The 15,685-nt window shown below is 44.0% G+C and overlaps 1 long non-coding RNA gene across 1 annotated transcript in view; it reads right to left on the minus strand.

The window, feature by feature from the left end:
- Window positions 1-724: 724 nt before the first annotated feature.
- LOC137780775 (uncharacterized) overlaps window positions 725-15,685 on the minus strand; it is a 47,043-nt gene continuing 32,082 nt past the window's right edge. The window contains exons 3-4 of the long non-coding RNA XR_011077170.1: window positions 1,540-1,621; window positions 725-1,398 (exon numbers count right to left, since the gene is read on the minus strand). This is a non-coding gene — a long non-coding RNA (uncharacterized lncRNA). The remainder of the gene's footprint in view (window positions 1,399-1,539; window positions 1,622-15,685) is intronic.

A 15,685-nucleotide genomic window follows, 5' to 3' on the forward strand; every position in this document is an offset into this window, starting at 1 on the left:
GCGTGTTCATATTGTTGGGCGATCTGGATATTGTCCTCTCGAGAGCTTAAATGGTTTGATCTGTAAGAGTGTTTGACACAAGGTTGTTCCCACAGGGGATTTAACAATATTGACCAAGGTCATGGATTCAATAGTCAATTTCTTTCTAAAAGACAAAAAAAAGTGCAAAACAGTCAATGACTAATGCAGCGACGGAGGAATGTAAAATCCAGACAAAGGAAGGACTGATGGCCGTCCAGCGATGCAGCGAAGCGACCTGTGCGAGCGCAGGGTTGCTCTTATTAATGAAGGTGTGAGGGTCTCCGTCAGCATAGTGAACTGTTGACCCCCGACAAGGGGAAGGAAGTACTCGGCCAGCTGCATGCCATTTTTCATCTCTCTGATGGACCTCAAAAGGGAGGTATGGAGAGATAGAGAGCGAGAAGGGGGGGGGGGGGGCAGCGGAGAGAGAAAGGGGCGGGTCCAACAGTGAAGAGAAGTTGGCCCTGTGAAGTGTGTCGAAGTGTTGGACGGAGGCCTCCTGAGCCGTGACCCCTGTGATTTTAAAGAGTGTCTCGCTCACCTCGTTAATCAAAAGCTGATGCGTATCACAGCGCCCCCCCCGCCCCCCCCTCTATCACCCCCACCCCCCGCATCACCCAAAAGCCCACCTCAGTCCTTATTGCACTTTGTCATTTTTCACAGGAGGTTCATGGGAAGATAAGGATCCTCAGGTTGCCAACCAGTTCAAGAGAGGAAATGTTGGGGGGGGGAGGGGGCATGTGTTTGATATGTGTGTGCGTGTGTGTGTCGATGAAAGAGGAAGACTGGGGTCAATAGGTTGTCTATATAAAGATTATGTTTTGCGACACTTTCATGTTTATGATGCATTTGCCTAATGATGCATTATACCAGCATTCATTAAAGAGGAACTCCATTTCACACAGCCCCGTTTGTCACAGCCGGGCTCCTAACCCGTGACACAAACAGGAGACACGCGGGTATACTTAACAAACAGAGGGATTTATTAACCCAAAAAGTAAGCCGGACAAAAGGACGGCAGCAGTCTGTAAGGTCGGCACAGGAGGTGAATCTCGTGAAGATGCGCTGCGTGGATGTTGTGCTTTGCAAACAAGGAAACATAAAATCAGAGGTACAGATCGAGAGGAGATCCGCCACCCAAAAGCTGCTGCTCCCAGGTGTGTGCCATGCCGTCGATAACACCCAACGAGGTCGGCAGCCCTGGAGATAGACACCGGTGGACACAGGTGTTTGGCAGCACGGCTGCGTATGCGAACGAAGCCGCGTGAAGCCTTTGGTGGCTCCAAAGGGAGCTGCGGGAAATCTGATCGCCTCAAGCAACGTCACGAGAGACGGCGTCTGTTGACGACTCGCAGTTTGAAGGTGAAAAACTCAAATCTGTGGGTGTGGAGTTACACGGAGAAAGAAAATAGTTGTCCCTTCTGCTCTTATGTGTGAAATCTTCAATATGTGTAATATGCAACGGTGAGATTACGGGCCTAACTCTGGCAGAACGAGCATTTTAATAACAAAACTCACGTGGAAATTGGACTTCGGGAGTAATGTTTTCTTTCGGCATGTGATATCCGGTCCTCCAGGGCATCCGACTCTCCTCTTCCTCCTGCAACGAGACAGTGGGAACAATTTATAGAGGAAGGCTTGGAGAGAGTTTTTTTTTTCCTCAGTGCAATCAGCAAGATCGGCTTTGTTTTAATGAAGGAAGTGGCAAACTGTAGAAGTAACAATAATTTCAAAATAAACTCCACACATTGCACATTTTGTCCGTCCCCTCACGGCAAATCAAACGGAATATGTTCGAACGTCATTAACGTGTTGTGCAAGGAGTCCTGCTTCAGTCCGGCGTGATCGCTCGAGCCTGCTCCGTTTGATCGAGAGAGAGAGAGAGAGAGAGAGAGAGAGAGAGAGAGAGAGAGAGAGAGAGAGAGAGAGAGGAAAAATGAGCCTGCCAGTGGTTAATTGAGCATACAGATTCCTAATGTGTCAGGCGGTGGCCTCACAGATGAGGGATGGCACTTTTTTTTTTTTTTTTTTTACGAGGCATCTTCCTTTGTTTCCTCTTTAAGGCTAATGAAGTCGGCCTTCCAGTCGCCACCTGGGCCAGACACTCCGACACCAGAGACACTCTCGCGTCCCATTCACAAAGTCTAACAGCGAGTCGTCATCTTCAACACCACCCTCCACCCAAAGACAAACACACGCGCGCACACACACGCACACAAACACAGGCGTGCTCGCGCTGTAAGTGTGTGTGTGTGTGCGTGTACACACAAGTGGGGTTATTAGCTGGACGTCTGTGATAAACTCACACTCTGGGCTGATGTTTACGGCATATTCATTACCGGAGCCGCAGACCTGTTTGTTTTTACTGTCTCAAAACAGCAAGCATCCATTATCCAAAGATTTTGTTTTTTTGTCTTTCTCGCTTGTCTTTTTTTTTTTTCTTTCTTTCTCTCCCTACATGCCTTCAGGTCACCCACTAATGAGCTTAACACGGAGGAAACGTGGAAGCGATTAGACGAGGCTCGGCTGTTTGAACAACGGGGCGATGATATTGTTCCTTATGATTACACCCATTTATATCAACAGAAACAAGGGTGGAGAGGAGGCGACCAAGACGTTCCGTGGCTTTTTTTTCGCCGCTATATCTCCATGGGGGCCTTCACATGGGATTTCCTGCGCGCGAGCAACCAGTGAGCGATGCCCACGCTTGTTGGCGGCCTCGTGGCCCCTTCCTTATCCTTGTTCCGCTTTAGCAAGGTGAGCCCGAACCTCCTTCAGCGCCTCTGCCTCTTTTTCAGCGGCGGCAGCTCGGTAGTTCTGGTCACCCAAACATGTTCAAGGTGCTCCGTGACCATATGTTTGCTCATTGGGGAGCGGAGTCGGGGAAGCGCCGGACTCGATGACCTTCACCCAGGTTGAGCAATGAATACTCCAGGCTCCGCTCGCTTGGGTTCATGCCAGGTGAACACAGTAGTCGGGCATCCCAGACATGCAACCGGAGCCCGGCGAGCGTTTGACGGTAGCACACAGAGGGTGGAGGAGTTAGAATGAGGGAGGATTGACCGGTTTTGAGGAGAAAACTCAGCTGGTCCTCTGCTCTGTGGTGATCTAGTTCGGCCCAGACGAGTGTTTAGTGGGTGGGAGACATTTTTAAAGCCGCAGTGTTATTTTACAGTCTTTCAATTGTGTTGTGAATTGATGTTAAAATAAGTAATACATCAATAGGTCTGCACATATTTGTGTTGGATTGTTGTAAGTGAGCACAACATGTATTAAGACACTTTAGGCTGCTTCCGTGCACAACTGCACATCATTTGGGGACATCCATACTCAGGCTGTCAACATGCCACCAGCATACAATGAACATGACATGATTATTTTGTGCACGGCAGGCGGTGCATTTACTGTAAATCAAAAATCACCCATGTCAATTTCCGACAGCAGCGTAGTAGGAAATGTCTCCAGCCGTAGCAACACTTCCCTGTTTTAGTTCTGCTGGGTTGTAGGACAAAGTCTTGTGGTTTTACAAACACCGTGTGCCAGCGTTGTAATAGTTACTTTTAGTTTCTGTTCATCCCTATTTAAGTATTTATTGTGTGTAATATTTTGATGAAAATATATTAGGACAATATTTGTGAGTGAGAGCTGAGAAATCACAAACTTACTTTAGTGTCACATTTAAAAAAAAAAAAATTTTGGGATATAAATCGTTTTGTATAAAGTTTTAATCGTGTTTTTCTACTTTTTATTTCCATTCTCTCAAAAGCTTTAAAAGCTGTGTTTAGCTCAATTTAAATCAATTTAAAAATCTAAATGGAGTTCCCTGACATTATTTCAATGAATTGTGTAGTTTTTACCACCTTCAATGCATACTTCCTGTTGAATTATACCATCTGCATGGCTGCAAAATAAGCAACCGATTAAACCCGTGCTGATAACTCAGAATGTCTGCGTAGTCGAGTCAACAAGGGATCTTTATGGGGAGGGAAAGGGCTGAAGGAGAACGCCATTACTCTCCAGATAATTTAAACATGTGTTGGCATTTATCTTGGTGGTCCATGTCCGAACCCTAATGACAAACTCTTGTTATTAGTGGACTGAATCAATGCCAAAGGCATGCCCACCCAAAACTTTAATCCGTTAATGTTCCCCACTCTCTAATTTGGTATTACGGAAAAACACACTGGATGCAAAGGTAAAGTAGAACTTCAAAGTAGTAACACAACACATATTGGACATGGTTTGTTTTTTAGATCTCTCCCTCTCTCTCTCTCTCTCTCTCTCTCTCTCTCTCTCTCTCTCTCTCCCTCTCTCTCTCTCTCTCTCTCTCTCTCTCTCTCTCTCTCTCTCTCTCTCTCTCTCTCTCTCTCTCCCTTTCTGTACCAGTCCTCCACCATCGAACTTTATTTCCGTGGGAAGATTAAATATTTCTGCTTGAGAACACCCTTTAAACTATGAAATGACTGCTGTCACTGACACACAGACAGCCCCTGTACACACACACACACACCACACACACACACACACACACACACACACACACACACACACACACACACACACACCACGCTCCCCTGATTTTGGATGGATAGATGTTTGGGAAGAGAAGGAAGGGAGGGCAGGAGGGGTGGGGGGGTGAGGGTGGGAGGGTGGGGGGAATATATAATCTCCTGAAAAGAATGAGGCCCTCTGGGATTTTCTCAAAGTGGCCCCTCTTTGCACTGGGGCTGGGGAGGCGAGGGAGGAGAGGGGGGTGGGGGGGTTGCTGGTTGGTGTGGGTGGGGTGGGTTTGGGGGGGTGTGGGGGGCAAAAACACGGCCACTCCACACTGTAACCTGAGCCAGAAGGGGGCCAATCTGTCAAATAATTAGCTGTTAGCCCAGCACAAAGGTTTTATTTGCAGGAATTTCATCGCGGCAGGATTGAATAATATGTCTGTGTATTGTGCGGGGTCATGGGAACATCATCTCTTACTGGTGGGCCATAAAAGACGGCTAAATGATAATGAGAAAAGGCTCTGGTAATTCAATTCCTCAAGCGTTAGTTTCCATCTCCCCCCCTCTTTCCCCTCCATCTCCTCCCCTCCTCTCAGTTGTTCTGTCCTTTCTCTCCGCTCAGCTAATTGTGGAACTTCATGTTGATGTTGAAGTGGCTTTATTCAGTGTGCGGGAAAAGCACACGCTGATGTATGGTTTCAACTTGCGAGTCGTTGCCTGTGATGTGTTAGTGTGCAATGGGAACGTACAAACCAGCAATGAAAAGTAGTACAAGAATAAACCCCTTGAGATTCTATTAATATACAAGCGGGCACAGAAAGAATTCAAACAGATTATATCAAAGTTTTATTCCAATACCTTTGATGTGTTGCTGCTGTATTGATTGCGAAAGCATGAATGAATAGATTATCAGAGCCCACTGGCTCAGTTGTCTTTTTGTTCCATGACCCCTGACCTCTGAGAGCAGCCAACCAGGAAGTGGATAGCGTTAAAAGGGATTGATTAGTTTGTGGTCTATAGATGATTGTTTATATCATTCCATACCGGAGGTTCGACCTTCGGTGACCCCTCGGTGGACCAATCCGCTGAGAGCCACGACCCGCGTCCATTTGCAACCGCGCTAATTAGCTTTGACGGGCCTCGCTTTGCGTCGGGGTTGTAAAAGGACGCCCTGCAGTGCCCTGATTGAAGAAAGACGCGGTGCGGCTACTCCACGCCATGCCTCCCATATCCTGCCGCACCGAATGTCAAACACATTAAACTTAATGTACCAGCAAATCTTACTCAATTATTTGTATGTTGTTGAGGTGTGTGCACGTGTGTGTTTATGTGTGTGTCTGCAGGCCCCTAAATGGTGTTCATATGTCAGTGTATGTTCAGCTGTCTGAGCACACTCAAGCATGCTGGTGTTTACATGTATGGGGGTGGGCGGGGCTGTGTGGGGGGGACGGAGTTTGTCGTTTCCTGGTATGTCCATGTGGGATGAGGTTACACATCCTGCAACACATTGCAGAGGGATGAGGAAACTTGCTTTTAAGTAAAATAATTGGATTATTGCATCCTGCGATCGCGCTAATTATAATGAAAGCAGGCTTACAATTTTCCAATTATTATTCTATGCCGATTCTGTTCCTCTCTAATAAAGTGGAGCACTGATGCAAAACAAAATGCCAGGACTCCATTTCCTGCCTGTGCCTTAGAGCTATTCAGAGATGAGGGACATACACACCCTCCAAATATCACCCCGCATAAAAAAAACGACAACAACGTCTGACTGCAGAACATGCACCGCTCCCAAAATGACACGTTGATAGGATGCAAAGCGTTGGCGTGTACAGTACTGGGCCTGAGAATCAGGGATGCATTTAAAAGAGGAACGTGTTGGTCTGATTGTTAAGATGAGAGCCCAAATGTAGTTCTCAAAGTTCACGAGACGTGTGTGTTTAAAAGTCTACAAATGTGTGAAATGAAAAGGACCGATGGTACGGTTTACTCTCCTCTGTGTCCTTGGTTACCCGCCGTCAAACTGACACGAGTCACTCACTCTTGCCTCTGACAAATCAACGTATTAAATCTCCTCCCCTCACAGCGTCTCCCACTCTCTCCCTGCTCCTCCTCCTCCACATGCACACACACACACACGCACACACACACACACACACACACTCAGTATCAGTCACTTGCGCGTCTCGCTGGCCTGCCTGTCAGTCTAGCACCAAATTCCCTGGATCACACTACATCTGACAGTATTTCTTCTTGGATTTGAGGATAAGTGAGAGGATTTCAGATCAAGCTCGGAGCTTAGCATGAAAACGCTGCTCAGTGTGAAAAGCTAAGGGTTTACACGATGTGGGATCCCCCTTCGCCTCCGCCCCTCACCCCAACCTTTTTTTTTTCCTCATGTGCTGCCTCTCTCTCTCTCTCTCTCTCTCTCTCTCTCTCTCTCTCTCGCTCTCTCTCTGTGTGTGTGTGTGTTGATTTAGCTGTGAGTGGCTGCCTGACACAACATTGGCGAACTCCTCAAGGAGCCAACCCCATTGCATAGTTATTCTATCACCGGACTCCGAGGGGAACACAAAAAGGATGTATTTTAATTAAGCAAAACCCAGGGGCTTCAGTATGACTATAACCACATGAAGGTGGAGGCAGCGAGATGAGGATGGAGAAAAATTATAATGTTTGAGGTAACACTGCAAATTCCACCTGGTTTATGTGTGGCCAATCTTCTCATTTTAGCTGCTATGATTTGAAACATATTCGACTTTCATGGCCGCAGCTGTGGATCTGTTGTGCAGACATTTTAATGTAATTGTGTACCTAATTAATATCGTTTTGTGTTTTTAAGTTTAAGTGAAATCTCTAAACGGCATTCAGACTTTAACGATCAAGTCAAACTACTTTCTGTGCTTTTCTTAGCACTTACAAACAAGATGTTGACAACTGATTGGGATTTTGTTTACCACATCTGCCCCTTTCCAGCAGATTTGGAAACAGGTAAACTGTTTTGGTGACGCCAAAGCAGAATTTTAAATCACTTGGAGAGCTCTTCGGCTACCTTGGAAATCAAGGGTTTAGTCACATTCCTCCACCTCTCCATGTGAAGTAATACGGCGACAGCAAAATGATGCAGCAGATTTAATACGGCGACAGCAAAATGATGCAGCAGATTTAATACGGCGACAGCAAAATGATGCAGCAGATTTAATACGGCGACAGCAAAATGATGCAGCAGATTCCCGCCGAAACCGACCAGACACAGGAGGTGAAATACGGGGCAATTGCCAGAGTCGCTTTAATCTCATTTACACTTACAGTAACTCCACTATCTTCAAATATCTGTGGTATATAATTTACTTTTGTGTGGCGTGGAGGAACAATGTACTGTGTGTGTGTGTGTGTGTGTGTGTGTGTGTGTGTGTAGCGCATTCTGCTGCCGTGGACTTTAATAACAGGTGAAGGGTTTGAGTGGACCTCTTACCCCAACACACACAAACAAATATCTGCAGCATAGGTTAACCCTGGAAATAAAGAAATAAAGGCATTACATGGAGAACCTGAGGAGAATCTTGAATGCCAGTTGCCGGGAGGAAAGATGGATTGCTTGAATTCTCCACCAATCACCAAACAACACATTGGCTGCAGCATTGATTGATGAAGTATTTAAGTCGTCAATCTCACATCACCTGCTTTTCTTCCCGCCCCCCGTCGCCCCCTCCTCACCCCAGCCCACCCTCTCCAAAATGGCTGTAGAAATCTGCGGATCGGGTGAACCCTGACCGAAAGGAGAACTTTGTGCTTTTGGGATGAAAATGGAAATATAAATGACACAAAAGGGAAGCGCTTCGTTAAACAATTTTTTAACTCTCGTGAGCCACAGAGAGGGGAGTTGGAGGCCTTTCCATAGAGAGACACGGTTTGGTTCAAAATCAGAGCATCTTTCATTTCCTAAACCACGCACCGGGCCTCCGTACTACTGTGTAATAGAGCCTGAGCGAAGATAACTCAGCCCAACGGTATTGATTACAAATCATGATTAACAATAATCATATTGATAAAAATGGAACATTAGCCCTCACCTCTGACCTTATTTGCAGACCTTTTTGTACTCTATGATGTATTCAATATCATAATCATGCTTGAGTACACTCGCTTTGAAAACAAAGGGGTCGGGGGTGGGATCAATGCGTGCTCATAAGCGGAGAGAAAACATCACACCTGCAGATATCGTGTTGACAGCGGGTCGGAGAGCAAACACAGAGCCGCTGTCGTCTCGGGGTTATGCTGAAGAGGCCATTGATCCGCCAGTTAACCTATTCTCCTGCACCAGTACAGCAGGAAACCCTTGGAGGAAAGCGACCCCCCCCCTCCCCATTCCACCACCACCTCCTTCACCACCCCACGGCCATTGCTTACCTCCACTAATATGATACCCCCCGAAGGTTCTCCACAGACCTCATTTCTAATCAATGCGTGTGGTTGGTGGGATCATCCTGTCTCTGCAAATTAATGACTTCACTTTTTTCTGTGGTTTCATTCCATCGATTTGTTTTATTAGCCCATTGATCTCCATGCGCCCCTCCCCCGTCCTCACCCAGCCCCAACCCTCCGCTTCCTCTCTGCTTATCAATATCAGAGCTGACGGCATCAATTCTTCCACACACAAAAAAAGTGTTTCTTTTTGATGACGCTGAGAAAAAAAAACAACCCATGTAGGATCAGGGAGGGGGGCATCCAGAGATTTTGAGACTTTTGTCAGCATAAAAATACATTTTAAAGGTTGCCTTTGTTTTATTTGAATTGAAATTAGCTGACAAACATACCTTAACAATAAGAATGTATACTTGTTAGCAGTACAAAGTCTTTTCTTGTGTTCTCTGTGGGTCCCAAATATGAATATCCAGGTTAAAAGTAATCTGGTTTTATTACTTAAATACAACTGTCATGGTCTAAATCACTTTGACGTTCATCTGGTCAGGGCTCGGTGGTCTTATTAACAGCCATATCTAACTCTCTCCCCTATAATTCCCTTTGAGATCCGAACAAAAGGATAGGAAGTGCTTTACTCTGACAAGTCAGACTTCACTTCACAGGAGGAATTACAGCTTTTCATTTTCCGTCACTGGAGCGTTTTAGTGAGGTGCCCCACTAGCATAACGATGTTCTTTCTCTCTTGTTTTATGACCATGCACAAAGAGTTGATTCACAGTAATTACAAGTGAAAACACAAATGCCGATGTGTATATGTGTGCTCGCTGAGAGACAGGCGCAAAAGTGCACACGTTAGATGTTTTGGCGCTGAAAGGAATAATGCGGTCGGAGCCGTTTGCAGCAGACGCGCCGGGCGGAAGCCCCGCAGTGAAGCAACAACAGAATCCAGAGAAGAAACTAAATTCCAATGTGTGGTCGCTCAGGTCGCTTCTGTCTGAAACTATTAGAATAAACACAGTTTGCATTCTCTGGGCGACTGCAGTTACACATTTCTTCTCTCGTAGCCACTGTAGTATTATTTCTGTCCGTCAAATAGTGACACATGGCGTCTAAGAAAACAAGCTGAAGTAGTACTGGAGGCCGTAAAGCGTCTGGCCCCGCTCATCTCCTCCCTCCTCACTGCTTCCTCCAACCTCCGGTGCTCTCTTGCTACCTCGCAATAGATGTCACTCATTAGCCTGCATGTGGGAATACGTGCACAATGACGTCAGGCTGAGGAATCCTCAAAATGTGTTGAACGAAAAGAGATGTTCAAGGCAACAACTTTAACATTTTTCAATCACATGCTGGTGGCGGAGGCAACACTACGGCTGCGACCGCTCGTGTGAATGAGTGCACCTACTGACGCTGGAGGACTGCATATTTCTGTAGTAAGACATAACCAAGTCCTGACCATGACCATGTTAGAAGATGAGACGAGAGACTATCAAGGACCCCGTTCCTCCACCAAACTGCATGTTTATCCAGCTTGTGGGAATTCCTGTTCCCCAGGATGGATCTGGAGTCGTCAGGACCGGCGATGTTCCCGTCCCACCCAAATCACATCCCGCACAGATAGCCGATTACTCACTTTCCCTTCACTTTGCTTAAGGCTGCTGACATGCCAGAGTTTTTGTATTCATGAAAAACAAGGAGGTGAATCCTCGCAAAACTATGCGCGCGGACACGTGCGCACAGCGTAGGCTGAATTTATAGTTTAGTCGCTCGGTGATCTGACAGAGTGGATCGCATGGCTTGTACACAATTATTGTTTTTATTTTAAAGGGGCCCGCCACTGATTTTACTCACAGAGTTCAGTTTACTCATCATGAGTCGTTCCACTTATCCTGTAAAGACAGTTGGATTATGTCTTCTGTGGCTTGGGAAAGGGCTTTCCAAAGTTAAAAAAAAGAGTAAAAAACACTCAATGATGTCATTATCTCACTGTGGACTCAAGAATAAAACTAAAGCTAAATAATTAAGAAAATATATTGTTGTTATAATACATTGTCCCAAACTGGAGATGTGTGGTTTGAAACAAGCAGCATTTAGCAGGGTGCATTGAGTTGCATTGTGGGAAATGTAGGAGCAACCATGTTTGTAGCTTTATGGTAAAAAAAAAAAAATTATGGGATTAAAAATCCAGTCTGCAACTCTCTCTCCGTGTGTCATATTTGTGGCCCTCCAAAAAAAAAAAACATGCAGCAAAAATATCGACATATATTCATTTATATGGAAAGATTTCTATGAAAATTCACACAAATTGACCTGAACAGACCCCTACCTTCCCTCATCTTGATCCTATTATCTGTTATTTAAACCTGGGATTCAGCTCATAAAGATTTATCTCTGAGATTAAAAGTGGTGCGCCGTTCAGCACAGAAACAGGTATCTTAAGTTTAGCCGGGTTTAGCCAGCGCTCCATCCCTACATCTCTGTCCTGTCTTTACATTAATCCTTTCAGGGCTTCTGGCAGCAGTTTCCTGCTCTTTCATCTGGCTCCCTTGTGGTAGGACTATTAGCCCAGCCTGTATACCTGCAAATGTTTGGGAGGCAGCTGGCTCTGGACGCTCCGTGCCTGTACTGGCCCAGGGGCTGCTGGGACCTGGGAACGCTGGCACCAAATACCGATGGGTAATTAGACCTTCATTCAAGAACAAATGTGGCAAGCATTAGACACAAGGCTCTTTCCGGTTCAATTCATATCTCCATCCTGCCTTCCTTCCCCTCCTAACCACCACGCTCCATCTTCCCTTCTTCCCCTACTTTCTGTTTTTCCACTCACAATCCCTAATGTCAGGTTGATAATTGACCCAGGGTAGTCGTTTTTTTGTTTGTTTGTTTGCTTGTTTGAGATGTGATCAAATTGGGGTCTAACAGAGAGATGAAAAGCTGTCAGTCAGTAAGAAGTCATTTTGGGAATCCCATTAGTTTGAATAGAAATTACATGTGGAAAAACAGGATGATTCCAAACAGCAATCTTTGCCTTTTTAGTTTTAATTTGTTACCCCAAAAAACTGTTAATTAACACTGGTAAAACAATGCAACATTTTAGATATGACAATGCTCTTTTAATGATTTTCAGAAAATGTATTTATTTTTATTTTTGGTTTAAAGTGAGAAAAATAAATCCCTCATGGAAGTACCCAAGCTCTCTTTCACTCAGCCATGTTCATCAATAAGAGCTGAAGTGCAGAAAAACAGCCTCCCTGTATTATTAACTGCAATTTCTATGTTTCGGACCACGGTCTCAGGTGCCCGTCTAGACATGTGATGAACTGAACATGTTTACGGGGCTGTGCTGTAAGGACTGCCTTTCTCAGCTGTGAGAAACATGACAGCGGCCGTTTCTCATGTAAGAGGAGAGAGAGTGGCCTCTTCTAGTTTTGCGGTGAAAGGTGACATAACCCATAATTCCACTCAAACCACAATGTCCGTTTATCAGATGTTCCTCTCTGAGGCTGCGAGGTTGGTTCACATAACACAAAGCAGCCACAATGACAAACGGCTGAATGGCTGGAAATGCACAGAAGTATGGAAGCCCAAAGTGTCCAGTGCTGAATAATCTACCTAAAGAGGAAGGAGTCTCGGTTTGCCGTGTGTGCACTGAATGCACCACGTGACCCACGCCTGACTTTCATTGATTGAAAATGGCACACAAGGTCAGAACCAACTGAATGTGAATAGTCCAGCTTTATTTTGTGATATTTACTAGACAAATATATGCAGCATAGCAAACAGCAACTTTGGATGGATATAACGCACAAAATGAAATATACTTGAATTGTTTAAAATTGTGTGTTTAAATATATATATATATATATATATATATATATATATATATATATATATATATATATGTGTGTGTGTGTGTGTGTATGTGAAATTGTTTGAATGAGTGGTTGTCGAAATGTACTGCAATAGTTATTCAATGAAGAGTCACATGAATTAAACGTGTACTACATATTGATGAACAATTAAAATTGTGAAATCATTTTAGAAATAATTAAAGCTGAGCTTATTTTATTTCTTAAGCTCCTGTTAGCTTCAGACGCAACTCATTTGCTTAACTGGTCTGTGCGCTTGAATTATTACTCAGCATCGAGTAAACAGGGATAACTGCAGCACTTAAATGCTTCAAGTTCCTTCAACAGTGTTGTGACGTTAAAAATGAAAATCATTTTACAATGCATTGGTTCCTTTATATTTTACTTTATTTATCCATGTGCTCATTTATTTCGTGTTATCTTTTTTTTTTTTACTTAACATTGTCCACGTTGGGTCTCCGTTCAGAAGGGCATGCATGTGGATATAAAATAGCTAAATTCTACTAATGATATTGAAAAATATTTAAATTCCTTATTAAATTGCAGGTAAGGGGCGCTTGAATAGGCGGACAGGCTACTCTTTGCTGGCCAGTGAATGGAATCAGAAGCTGCTTTTAGCAGGCAGGGAAAAACACTGGGTCCAAATTAGCATAAACAGGAACACAAAAGAAAAAGGGGAGAGGAGCGGAAACAGAAAATAGTGCTGTCAACAGGACCCCCCGGTGAGGAATTTCAATTTCATATATCTAATTATCCCTGTCAGATGGAAAGAAGTGACAAAAAAGCTGTCTTTGTTCTCTCTCTTTATCTCCCGCATCTCTCTCAATTAATTTCAGCATACAAATATGACTAATTGTCTCTCTGCAGCTCTGCAAACACATAAATAATCATTTCGGCCCATGGTGGAGGGGGGGTGGGATGTTCACGCATCAATTTATGATATTTGAACACAATGGATTGTGCATAATTCAGGTGATCACGTTAGCAGGCCGATGCAACCTCTATGTCGGCATCACCCTCTGCCCCGCAGTCTTGCAGCCCACACAATACCTCTATACTTTCCCTCTTTTGTAAACCGGAGCGTTGCGGCCCTCATTTCTGTCATTGGGATTGTTTCTTTGTTTAGGATGATGATATTAGCATCATAATCAGACAGAGAGAAAGAGGCTGCAGTGATGACTGATTTATGCATGGCTTGTGTGGAGAGACCAACAACACCAGTCACCATCTAGTGCTGCATTTTAATCAGATATGTGTATGTTTAAGCTTATTATTTCTGTCAATTCATGTGCTAACTAGCTTGAAAAATCTCATTTCGCCAACATTCGGCACCGGGCAATTCAACTTCCTCAACGGATTACTTTATTTTTTGAGTTAGCGTCGGGAGTAAAAGGTTGACAACATAATGCCCTATTGGGTTGAGGTTTTAAGTGTCATGTTAGCGATTCAATAGAAAGCCGGAGACAAAGAGCCGTGGTCTGCGTCAAGAATCAATTCTGCCAAAATAATAATTTACCTGACGGCCTACAGATAGCTAACACAGGGACACTTCATGCTAACTCAACCATAAGCACCGCTTTGGATCGGCCACTCACAAATCTGACTATAGCAGTGGATTTGTAAATAATATATTTTAGTGTGCTTCGGGACTTTGCATGAATGTTAGCGGAACTAAGTATCGTAACTGTTGCTGGGGGAACCGTTGACGTCCAGAGACGGTGTTGAGGCCATACGTTACGCCTGTTGCTTTCCGGGTCCCGGTTTTGCATGGGAGTCTCTCTAAATTGCGTTAATTTACGATTTTAAAAACGAGTACCGTGCCGATGTGACTCCATGATGTTAAATTACCTTGGTTCAGTGATGGATTGGGATGCAGTTTTAGACATGAAGCTGGTGAAACCAACGACGCAGGACTGACTGAAGAAGACACAGGTTTGCTATGAAGGAGCTTATTCCTCAGTAAAACAAAGTAGTTTGTTTTCTACGATGATGCTTTGCTTTAGGCCGGCACAAAAGAGTAAAAGTATGAGTTATAAAATTACTTTTTAGCTCCTTAGTATAATGTACCACTTTGATTTCAACAAGTACACATAGTTTTTCGCCACTCATTAAAATGAAGTCAGTATGAATAGATGATTTTATGAATATGATCTAATGATTAATTAATATAGTACCTTCCAGTTGGTTCTCTAGTAACTCAGCATTACCTTCTTCATAGTCCTCTATTCTGAGATATTATTTGTATTACATAACTCATCAATGATTCATTCATTTTCAGCTCGTTCCCGATTCGCTCATCACTTTTTTTCTTAGTAGCTAATCAAAAGTTTGTGTGCAGTAATTTCAAGTGTTATCGCTCTTTTTACTCAGAAACACTCAGACTACTTTTAATCAAAGTGAGTGTTTTTACCCTTTCATACAAATGTCTTTACCATGAGAGTATTGCACTCTGGTTTACATTTAACTCACATCAAAGGTTTGTGACTGTGACAGTGATTGTATAATTAATTGGTGTCCTATTCACTCCAAGAGACCTTGTCTTTTGCCTGCGTCTCAAAAAATATAAATAAATAATACAATAAAGTGTGGAGGAAGGCCAAAAATATGCACTCTTGCTGAAAAGATCTTTTTTTCTTTTTCTTTTTTTTTATCAATTATTGACACTGACTTAAAGAGCCCTTGAAAGGATAGTGCTAAAGTGATGGCATTTTTTACTGAATCAAATCCGTAAAAAAAAAAAAAAGGACGAAAAATCAGCAAAACATTAAGACATAATGAGCGAACATCCAAAAGTCGTCTGAACAAAGCTGCAGTGGAGCCGCAGCACTCCCGACCATAAAACATACTCATTCACTCGCTGCCGGGCGAGGAGGA

This window comes from Clinocottus analis, unplaced genomic scaffold (genome assembly GCF_023055335.1).
Source record: "Clinocottus analis isolate CAN_PGR_092001 unplaced genomic scaffold, fCliAna1.0.p SCAF_9, whole genome shotgun sequence".
In the NCBI taxonomy this organism is placed as follows: domain Eukaryota; kingdom Metazoa; phylum Chordata; class Actinopteri; order Perciformes; family Cottidae; genus Clinocottus; species Clinocottus analis.